The sequence below is a fragment of the Mustelus asterias genome, chromosome 13, assembly GCF_964213995.1.
Source record: "Mustelus asterias chromosome 13, sMusAst1.hap1.1, whole genome shotgun sequence".
Classification (NCBI taxonomy): domain Eukaryota; kingdom Metazoa; phylum Chordata; class Chondrichthyes; order Carcharhiniformes; family Triakidae; genus Mustelus; species Mustelus asterias.
The window spans coordinates 79,205,778-79,216,382 of NC_135813.1; positions in this window are offsets into that span (position 1 = coordinate 79,205,778).

Genomic DNA, 10,605 nt, shown 5'->3' on the forward strand with positions numbered 1-10,605 from the left:
TGTCCCAAGGTGTGTAAGTTAGGGGGATTAGAGAGGTAAATATGTGGATGGGAGTGAGCCTGGGTAAGATGCTCTGTCAGAGAGTCTGTGTAGACTCAATGGGCTAAATGGCTGCCTCCTGCACTGTAGGGATTTTATGAAATTGTTCTTGAAATTGAGTTGCATTGCCTTTAATTTCGATCCAGTGTATTTTTACTTTATCTTTCACAGTGGATGACAAAAAATTCACACCAGTTTAAAAAATGCAACATGAATGTGATACTGATACAAAGTCACAAATTATTAAAAACAGTTGTTAAAACTAGACGCTGAAAATTCTTGCATTATCAGGTCTCATTTCAGCCCAGAAAACATTGGTCCACAACACTGCAAATTATATTTTTCAGTGGAAGTGTTTGTAACTAATGCAATAGGGTACTTTCTGATGCAGAGAGTAACAACTAAGGTCTGATATGTTCTTGTTTAAATTAAATATTTTAGAATTCATGATGAAAGGCCCTTCATTTGGGCCAGTATTCAGCATGTAGAGCAAAATGCAGAACATTTTACACCTGATAACTAGGTTCCTACACATGGAGAGAGAGAGAGAGCATTGCTTCTACTCATCTAGGTTTGGTTTCACACTGAGTATATGCTTCTGACTATTGGTATATAACTTGACATCAAAACTATATCCACATCCTTAACCACAAGGGGGAGAAAATCAGAAATTGGCAGTCCATTTCAATGTCTATGGAGCAAAATTCTGTTCAAGGTCCTCGCCAATCAGCTAAAGTCTGTGCTGAAGTTAGTGATCCATCCTGATTAGATCTACACTGTAGCTAGCATGAAGATCCCTGAAAGCCTTGTGCTATTTTGGATATGATCTGCATATAGGTACCTGCCTCCTCATCTTGAGCTAGAAGGCTTGACAAAATATTACACACTACATGATAGGTATATTCTGCTAATGGGGCATGGGGAGGGGATCTGCGTGGATCCCAACTGCTGTACACAAACATCAACAATGTAGTTTCAATCAATGGGTAAAAATTGGAAAGTTTGCCAATCACATTTAAAATCAGACAGCTGAGTTATCCCTCTGTCTTTTCTGTGTGCTGTATCAGACGTTTTGCCAAGTCCATCAGGAAGAATGTAGATTTATGAGGGGTGATGATCCCAGGACTGAGGTCAAAGCCCCACCCCCCCACCCCCATCTCCGTACATGGAAAATGTTACTGTGCTCTTCAGATCCATTGTCAGTTTGTAGACAGATGAGCTTCTACAATAAGTTCAAACTGGTTGAGGGAGCCAAAATCAATTATGGCAAAAGCAAGGCCATGTTCTTTGAGAGCAGGGTGACCAAGATTCCCTTCATTGTCAGGTCAGACTACTCTAAGGTGTTGGGGATATGTTTTGGATGGGGTGAGGCATGCACCAAGCATGTTGCCAAAATAATGTACAGAAGCAATTTTCTAGTATGCAAGAACTTTATTATCAGGTGTCAAATGTTCTTAGTTTTGCTCTATATATTGTCTGACCCAGAAATTGCACCTGCACTGTGGTGGTCACCTGAGCATCTTCTGCTCTATCTGAAGATCAAAAATGGATCATATCCATGGAGATGCAATGTAAAAATCACTAGATAATAGAGGACAAAGGACCAAATGCCACCCTCATTCTGATGGCCACCTTTGTGTGCAACATCAAGCTGGGCATAGAACCTAGGTTTTATCTGTCCATGGTGTTGCAAAGGATGAGTCTGGTGACATCACAGAAGGCTGCATTCGGTTGCACCATGCCAGAAAAACACCTTTGACCATAAGTCCATCAGGAAAAGGAAATGGTGGATCTGGTCAGATGATTCCCTGAGCTGAATGTCAAACCCATCTGGCAAGATGCCTCATTGGCAGAACTCTCAAATAAGCGTCAATTTGTAGCTCGGCTGGTGGTGAGAAGGGCTATCCTTGTCAGATCCTTCCTGTACACATAATCTCAGTGTCAATGCATGCTTCCCTTAAGCTAGCTGTGGTGGGGAAGAGGTCGCCACCTATTTTGCAGAGCAGGTCTGGAAGAAATGTACTGTTTTTCTATCAGGGTTCAGCCTAAGCAACTCCTTATCCCAAGACTCAGTGGTCTATGGGTGTTCCTAGGGACACACAGATCGGAATCAACTGCTGCTCAAGAACCATCAACTCAGTGAAAGATGCTCCTTGGTTGGCCCAAAATTTGATCTTCGAGTGCAAAGAGCTGTCTTTAAAGAGGTGTTGCAGATTGTAACATTCCAATATGTAGAATTAGGCTGAGGGATGGATAAAGCTTGGGGTAGACACTATAAAGGCTCAATGGGGAAAGCTCAATAATAAGGCTCGCTCCATAGTATACCGAGGGGTTGGGAACCAGGTAAAATTTCTCGGGCTGTATGTTTGACATGAAATGTAAATGTACATAAAGCCTGCTTTTTCATTCGTGGGATATGGGCGTCACTGACTGGCCAGCATTTATTGCCTAATCCTAGTTGCCCGAGGGCAGTTGAGAGTCAACCACATTGTTGTGGCTCTGGAGTCACATGTCGGCCAGACCAGGTAAGGACGGCAGATTTCCATCCCTAAAGGACATTAGTGAACCAGGTGTGTATTTCCGACAATCAACAATGGTTTCATGATCATCAGCAGATTCTGATATGCTAAGTGTAGAGGGGTGCTTCATGTACTTTTAAAAAAATGTTAAATTTGAACTATTATATGACTTTTATGAATAAAATATATTTTGGGGGAAATCATTTTGTTTATGAATGAATATACCCTAAGGCATGTTGAAGAATACATTATGCTCAAATGTGCAAACCACTTTAAACTGCCTGTAGTGAACAATGAATTTATGACCTGGAGTTTTCACCATGGGCTCACTGTGGAAGATGGACCTGCAATTGTGCAAAAGGTTGCACCTAGTTTGCGAATATCAGTTTATGTCGAAACACACTGGTGCAGTGGTTGTGTCCCAACCACTTGGCTAGAAGCTCTGGGTTCAAGTCCCACTTAAGGTCTTGATGGCCACGGAAGATACATCCATAACATAGCAATGCAGGTTGAATATCAGGCTGTAAATCCAAAGCGTGTGCCCAATGGCAGGTGCTAAGAGCAAGAGAGTTTCCTGGTCAACCAATGGCAAACCAATGAAGTACTTTATCAAGTATAGTCACAGACCAATCCTATGGAAGTCAATGGTCATCAACATCCTCTTAGGGCATGGTACCTGAGAAAGGGGGATTCTCACACCCAGACTTAAAATGGGTGTAAATCAGTTTAAATAATCGGGACCACACCATATGATTCTTTTTTTATTATGATAATTTAGTTTTCAACTTAGCTGAGTGTCACATTAACATCAGGCATAAAATGTTTTAAGAATCCGCATTTCGGGAATTAAATTTTGTGATTTATAGTTATGCCATAAAAATTAGAAAAATAAAAATACAGAGCAGTGGGTACACATTTTTAAAGCCCTAAAAATTGCAATTAAACACCAGATTTTTTTGCTGCGCCTGAATCCCTGCTGACAGTGGGAAGTTTCTGAACTAGTGTGCAGGGTGGACCCTCGATCTGAGTTGAGGGAACGGCTGGTCTTGTGTTTTCACAGTAAGAGATTTAACAACACCAGGTTAAAGTCCAACATGTTTATTTGGTAGCAAATACCATTAGCTTTCGGAGCGCTGCTCCTTCGTCAGATGGAGTGGAAACCTGCTCTTTACAGACAGGATCTGATCACGGAATGTAAAACAATGCTGGAGATTTAGGTACACTGTAGTTCCACATACTCGGGCAGAAGAAACTCAAGGCTATGTTCAAATCATATGGGTTTCCTCCGGGTGCTCCGGTTTCCTCCCACAGTCCAAAGATGTGCGGGTTAGGTTGATTGGTCACGCTAAAATTGCCCCTTAGTGTTCTGAGATGCATAGGTTAGAGGGATTAGTGGGTAAATGCGTAGAGATAAGGGGGTAGGGCCAGGGTGGGATTGTGGTCGGTGCAGACTCGATGGGCCAAATGGCCTCTTTCTGCACTGTAGGGTTTCTATGATAAATCCCCACGGTAACGAGTCTCCTTTTAAGATAAAAGCAAATTACTGCGGATGCTAGAATCTGAAACCAAAATAAAAAACGCTGGAAAATCTCAGCAGATCTGGCAGCATCTGTAAGGAGAGAAAAGAGCTGACGTTTCGAGTCCGCATGACCCTTTGTCAAAGATAGGTCAAGATCACAATAATGCATTGAAATCACTAATAATGTTGACTCTGTAATGAATCTGGTGAACAAAATGAATTCGAGTTGAATGCCCAATAGGATGTGAATGTGTAAATGATTTATGACTTCGCCTATAGTTTTTAAAATTTCTCATTTAATGGGTGGTAAGAAAACTATATAGTTAACTATATATGGTTAACTATATTAATAACTGATTTTACACATTAAAGTTTGTCCCCGAGTATATTTTCATTATATTGTTTCATTCCAAACGCCAATAAAAAACCCAATATAACTTATGTTGGGATGTGTATAATAGGTGAAAACGAGATTTAGAAGTACAAAATGATGTATTTCGTTAGTTTGGCATATTTGTAGATATTGGTTGCAGCTCGAGCGGGAAGAATAAAAAGTATGATCTAACTGTCATGTGATTCATGAGCGTTTGGATGAGCAGACACGCGTGTTCCCCAGTTCACCGTCTTTCCAGATTCCCCACTCTGGCCACACACAAGCTGAGCATCTCAGCCTCTGTCCTATTTGCTACCAGGAAAAGTGGCGACGTTTGCTACATTCACACGGAGAAGACAGGGAGAATGCAAGTTATTTTTGCATTCCCGTGGAAATATTTTCCCTTTATTTTAAGAGTTCCAAAGTTTTAAAGAGATTTTACACCCCTTATCGACATTGAATTAAAAAATCAAATGAAAAGCTGTTAATGATTAAACAACTGAGTAATAGAGTAACAATTTCGTCAAGCATTTATAGAGAACGACTATAACTCGAGGTTTCAGAAGTTTTTATTTGGTGAACGTTTTGTGGAAATCTCAGAATGATCCTGAATGCCTCAAAAATCTATCGCTCCATTGGCCCAGTCGCAGTCCCACTTTCGGTATCTCACCTGCGCCCCCCTCAGCCAACGAGTAAATCCTGCTTCTTTGCCCTCGCTTGGTGTTACTCAAAATCTTTGTTCGTATTTCCCTTTGCCTACACTGTGGTTACGCATTCCTTCCTCTGGGTCTGCCCCTGTTACTGATACTGAGCACCTACATTGTACCGTCAGCAAGGCTATTTATTCCCATAACCAGTGGCGCCTATACATCCTTCAACACACATTCCCTTCACCCAGTGTCCACACGACATTTATCCAGTGCCACTCTCCCTTCACCCAATACCCAAAATCTACCCACAGCCTGTAACGAATGCCCACTCCCAATGCCCACGGTTTTGTTTTATTCATTTACAGCAGGTGAGCGCTGATGGAGAGGCCAGCATTTATTGCCCATCTTGAATTGCCCAAGAGAAGGTGTTGATGAGCTGCCTTCTTGAACCGCTGTAGTCCCTGTGGAGGTGGAGGCAGGGAAGACCAATGACGCAGTGGTATTGTCACTGGGTTAGTAATCCAGAGACCCAGGGCAAGACCTGGGAACCTGGGATCAAATTCTCAAATCCGTCATGGCAAGATGGTGAAATTTGAATTCAATAAAAGTCTCAAAAGTCGAATGATAAGCATGAAATCATTGTCGAATCTTGTAAAAACCTATCTGGTTCACTAGGGACATTATATATTTCAAAGTGATGATTTTGTCCTTATCTGCTGACTTTGTCCTTCTGGATGATAGCGGTTGTGGGTTTGAAAGATGCTGCTTAAGGAGTTTTGGTGAGTTCCTGCAGTGGATGGTACACATTGCTGCCACTGTTCATCGGTGGTGAAGGGAATAAATGTTTGTGGAAGAGTTGCCAATCAAGTGGATTGCTTTGTCCTGGATGGTGTTGAGCTATTTGAGTGCTGTTGGAGTTGCACTCATCCAGGCAAGTCTCTCCCTTTACCTATTGCTGACACTATATGCAGTGAAGATATCCCTAGAATCCAATGCAACACTCATTATGTCCAGCACTGATACTTCCTACATCCAGTGCTGACTCCATGTATCCAGTGCTGACACTCCCCGGGCACAGTGCTGATAATCATTGGTTCCAGTGTTACACTCCTTATTCAATGCTGGCAAATTTGTAAGATCAGGGATCCTCTCTCCTCTCAATTGTAAAATTCAATTTTAATTGTCAGAATGAATTAGGAAAGTTATCCAAAAGGAATCTTCAGTTCTTGACTAGCTACAGACCATTCCAGATAAAAGTATGTTGTCACAAGTTTCACAGAATTTATTAAGTTAATTGTAATAATTACAAAATTACAATATTTAACAAGGTAGTGGATCAGTCCGTTCACTCTGGAACAGTGGCTCTTGATTTCCAATTGACTGTGCCACTGTCTCTTGTTCTGTTGACTAAAGTCTACTTTCTTTCTTCATGCTGCGCTGTGGCACCGAGCTACTGAAAGTTGTTGCTCATTACTGACTTTTGAGCAACAAGGGATAGGCGATGGCCTAGTGGTATTATCACTAGACTATTAATCCAGAAACTCAGCTAATGTTCTGGGGGCCTGGGTTTGAATCCCGTCCCGTCAGAGGGTGGAATTTTAATTTAATAAAAATGATCTGGAATTAAGAATCCACTGATGACCATGAAACCATTGACAATTGTTGGAAAAACCCATCTGGTTCACTAATATCCTTTAGGGAAGGAAATCTACCGTCCTTATCTTACCTTATCTTACCTGGCCTGGCCTGCATGTGACTCCAGAGCCACAGCAATGTGGTTGACTCTCAACTGCCTTCTGAACAGGGGCAATTAGCGATGGGCAATAAATGCGGGCCAGCCAGCGATGCCCATGTCCCATGAACGAATAAAAAAAAACATTTAGTTCTGATTAGCCCAAACAGCACATAATCAGTCTCTGATTGGTTAAATGTTGCTTGATCAATGTCTGATTGGTCCCTTAATTGATCACCTTGCTGATATCACTTCCCATTAATTTCTAACTGGCTCCCTAAAATATTAGTCACTTGTGGGAACATCCTTCTCTTTCTAACTTACCTACTATTTTATTAAGTTTATAGCTTTTCCACTGAGATGACAAAGCACTACAAGATAATTTGTGTGTCTGTTTATTTGCGATCAGAGGATGTGTGGTGTCACTTGCTAATGATTGATTTCTTTTAGGGCTCATGTCCCTAAATACCTAACTGATACATCTTAGGTGTCCTGGAAAGTTCAAATGCCTAAATGTAATTTCTTATCGACTGCTGATGCCTGAAGCAAGTTATTTAAAAACAAGCAACTAAAAGTACAAAAGATACACAAGTTTAAACTAATACAGCAATTATAAAATCACTACAGTACACATAAAATCAATACATAAAGTTGATTGGAGTGCTAAAGTTGAGGGAGCAATGAAAGTCGTCAAAGTCCCAGAGAACAATAGGCTCCTCTCCCCCTTTCTGAGAGAGAGCTGGTGATTTCTGAGAGAGATGGTGATTTTAACCTGCGGGGATTACCACACCTCAGACAAGGGGCAGGTTGAGAAAGCAGCGTCTTCATGAATAACCTCAGATGGTACGGGAATTGAACACGCACTGTGTTCATGAACTAGCCGTCCAGCTAACTGAGCTATCTGACCTCCTTGAGAGAGCAATAGACACATTACAAAATACAATGTTCCAGAAAATACATTACGGACACTCCATTTCCAGTGATGTCACTGCCATATCCAGTGCTGACATCCCATAGTCAGTGGTTCATGCCAGCACCGACATTCCCCATTCCAGGATGACATTCCCTGTATTCATTGCCAATATTCCTGTATGCCGCGCTGACATGCCCTATACACAGTACTGACGCCTATAATTCAGTGTTGACATTCATGTATCCAGTGCAGACATACCCTATACACAATGCTGACCCCTATATCTAGTGTAGACACTCCCTCTATCCAGTGCTGACACTGACACTCAGGGGAGGTGGTGACATAGTGGTATTGTCACTTGACTAGAAATCCAGAGGCCCAGGAAAATGCTCTGGGAATCTGGGTTTGAATCACAGATGGTGGAATTTAAAAACTCAATAAAAATCTGATGTTTAATGATGACCATGAAACCATTGCAGATTGTCATAAAAACCCATCTGGTTCACCAATGTCCTTTAAGGAAGAAAATCTGCCATCCTTACCTGCCTACGTGTGTCTCCAGACCCACAGCAATGTGGTTGATTGTTAAATGTCCTCTGAAATAGCCTAGCAAGCCACTCAACCACTACAAATGGAACAAAAAGGATGGACCATCTGGTAACGACTGAGGCACCAGAAATGACAACAGCGAACCCAGCCCCGTTGGGTCCTCCTTATTAACATGTAGGGATATGGGGGTAGGGCCTGGGTGGGATTGTGGTCAGTGCAGACTCAATGGGCCAAATGGCCTCTTTCTGCACTGTAGAGTTTCTATGATCTAGGGGCTTGTGCTAAAATTGGGAGAGCTGTCTCACAGACTAGTCAAGCAATGGCCTGACGTAATCATACTCACAGAATCATACCTAACAGATCATGTCCCTGACACCACAATCACCATTCCTGGGTATGTCCTGTAATCTGCAGACAGTTAGAAGGGACTTGCCCTGGGAACCCTCAACACCGACTGGACCCCATGAAGTCTCATGGCACCAGGTCAAACATGGGCAAGAAAATTTCCTGCTGATTACCACGTACCAGCCCCCCTCAGTTGATGAATCAGTACGTCTCTATGTTGATCATCACTTGGAGGAAACAGAACGTATGCTGGGTGAGGGACTTCAATGTCCATCACCATGTGTGGCTCAATAGTACCAATGCAGACCGAGTGGGCCGGGTCCTAAAGGCCATAGCAGCTAGACTGGGACTGTGACAGGTGGTGAGGGAACCAACAAGAGGGAAAAACATACAACCTCATTCTCGCCAATCTGACCACAGATGCATCTGTCCATGACAGTATCAGTAGGAATGACCACTGCACAGTCCTTGTGGAGACAAAGACCTGCCTTCACATTGGGGATACCCTCCATCACGTTGCGTGGCAATACCAACATGCTAAATGAGATAGACTTTGAACAAATCTAGCAACTCAAAACTGGGCATCCATGAGACACTGTGGGCCGTCAACAGCAGCAGAATTGCACACAATCTGTGACCTCATGTTCTGACATATCCCCCAATCTACCATTACCTCCAAGCCAGGGGATCAATCCTGGTTCAATATAGAGTGCAGGAGGCTATGCCAGGAGCAGCACCCGGCGTACCAAAAAATGAGGTGTCAACCTGGTGAAGTTACAATATTGGACTATTTATATGTTAAACAGCATAAGCAGCAAGTAATAGAGCTAAGCATCACACACCAACAGATCAGATCTAAGCTCCGCAGTCCCTGCTGACCCTCCCCATATCCAGTGCTAACACACCCCATATACAGTGCGACCACTCCCCATATCCAGTACTAAAACTCCCATATTCAGTGCTAACCCTCTCCTTATCCAATGCTAACCCTCCCCATATTCAGTGCTCACACTCCCCATATCCAGTACTGATTCCCTATATCTAGTGCTCTCCCATATCCAGTGCTGATTTTTCCCATATTCAGTGCTGATTCCCTGTATTCAGTGCTAACCCTCTCCATATCCAGTGCTGATTCCCTATATCCAGTGCTCTCTCTCTATCCAGTGCTGATTTCCAAATCCACTAACGTTCTCCATATCCAGTGCTGAATCCGCATATCATGCTGACCCTCTCCATATTGTGCTGATTCCCTATATCCAGTGCAATCTCATCCAGTGTTGATTTTCTATATCAAGTGCTGACCCTCTTCATATCCAGTGCTGATTCTATCCAGTTGATTCCTTATATCCAGTGCTGATTCCCAATATCCAGTGCTCTCTCTACATCCAGTGTAGATTCCCTATATCCAGTGCTGATTCCCTATATCCAATGCTCCATCCAGTGCTGATTCCCTATATCCAGTGCTGATTCCCTATATCCAATTCCCCATATCCAGTGACTCTCTCTATATCCAGTGCTGATTCACTATATCCAGTGCTGATTCCCTATATTCAGTGCTGATTCCTATATCCAGTGCTGATTCCCAATATCCAGTGTTGATTCCCTATATCAATGCTGATTCCTATATCAAGTGCTGACCCTCTCCATATCCAGTGCTGATTCCTATATCCAGTGCTGATTCCCCATATCCAGTGCTGATTCCTATATCCAGTGCGGATTCCGAAATCCAGTGCTAATTCCCTATATCTAGTGCTGATTCCCCATATCCAGTGCTGATTCCTAAATCCAGTGTTAATTCCCTATATCCAGTGCTGACCCTCTCCATATCCAGCGCTGATTCCTCTATCCAGTGCTGATTCCCTATATCCAGGATTCCCTATATCCAGTGCTGATTCCCCATATCCAGTGTTGAGTCCCTATATCCAGTGCTGATTCCTATATCCAGTGCTGATTCCCCATATCCAGT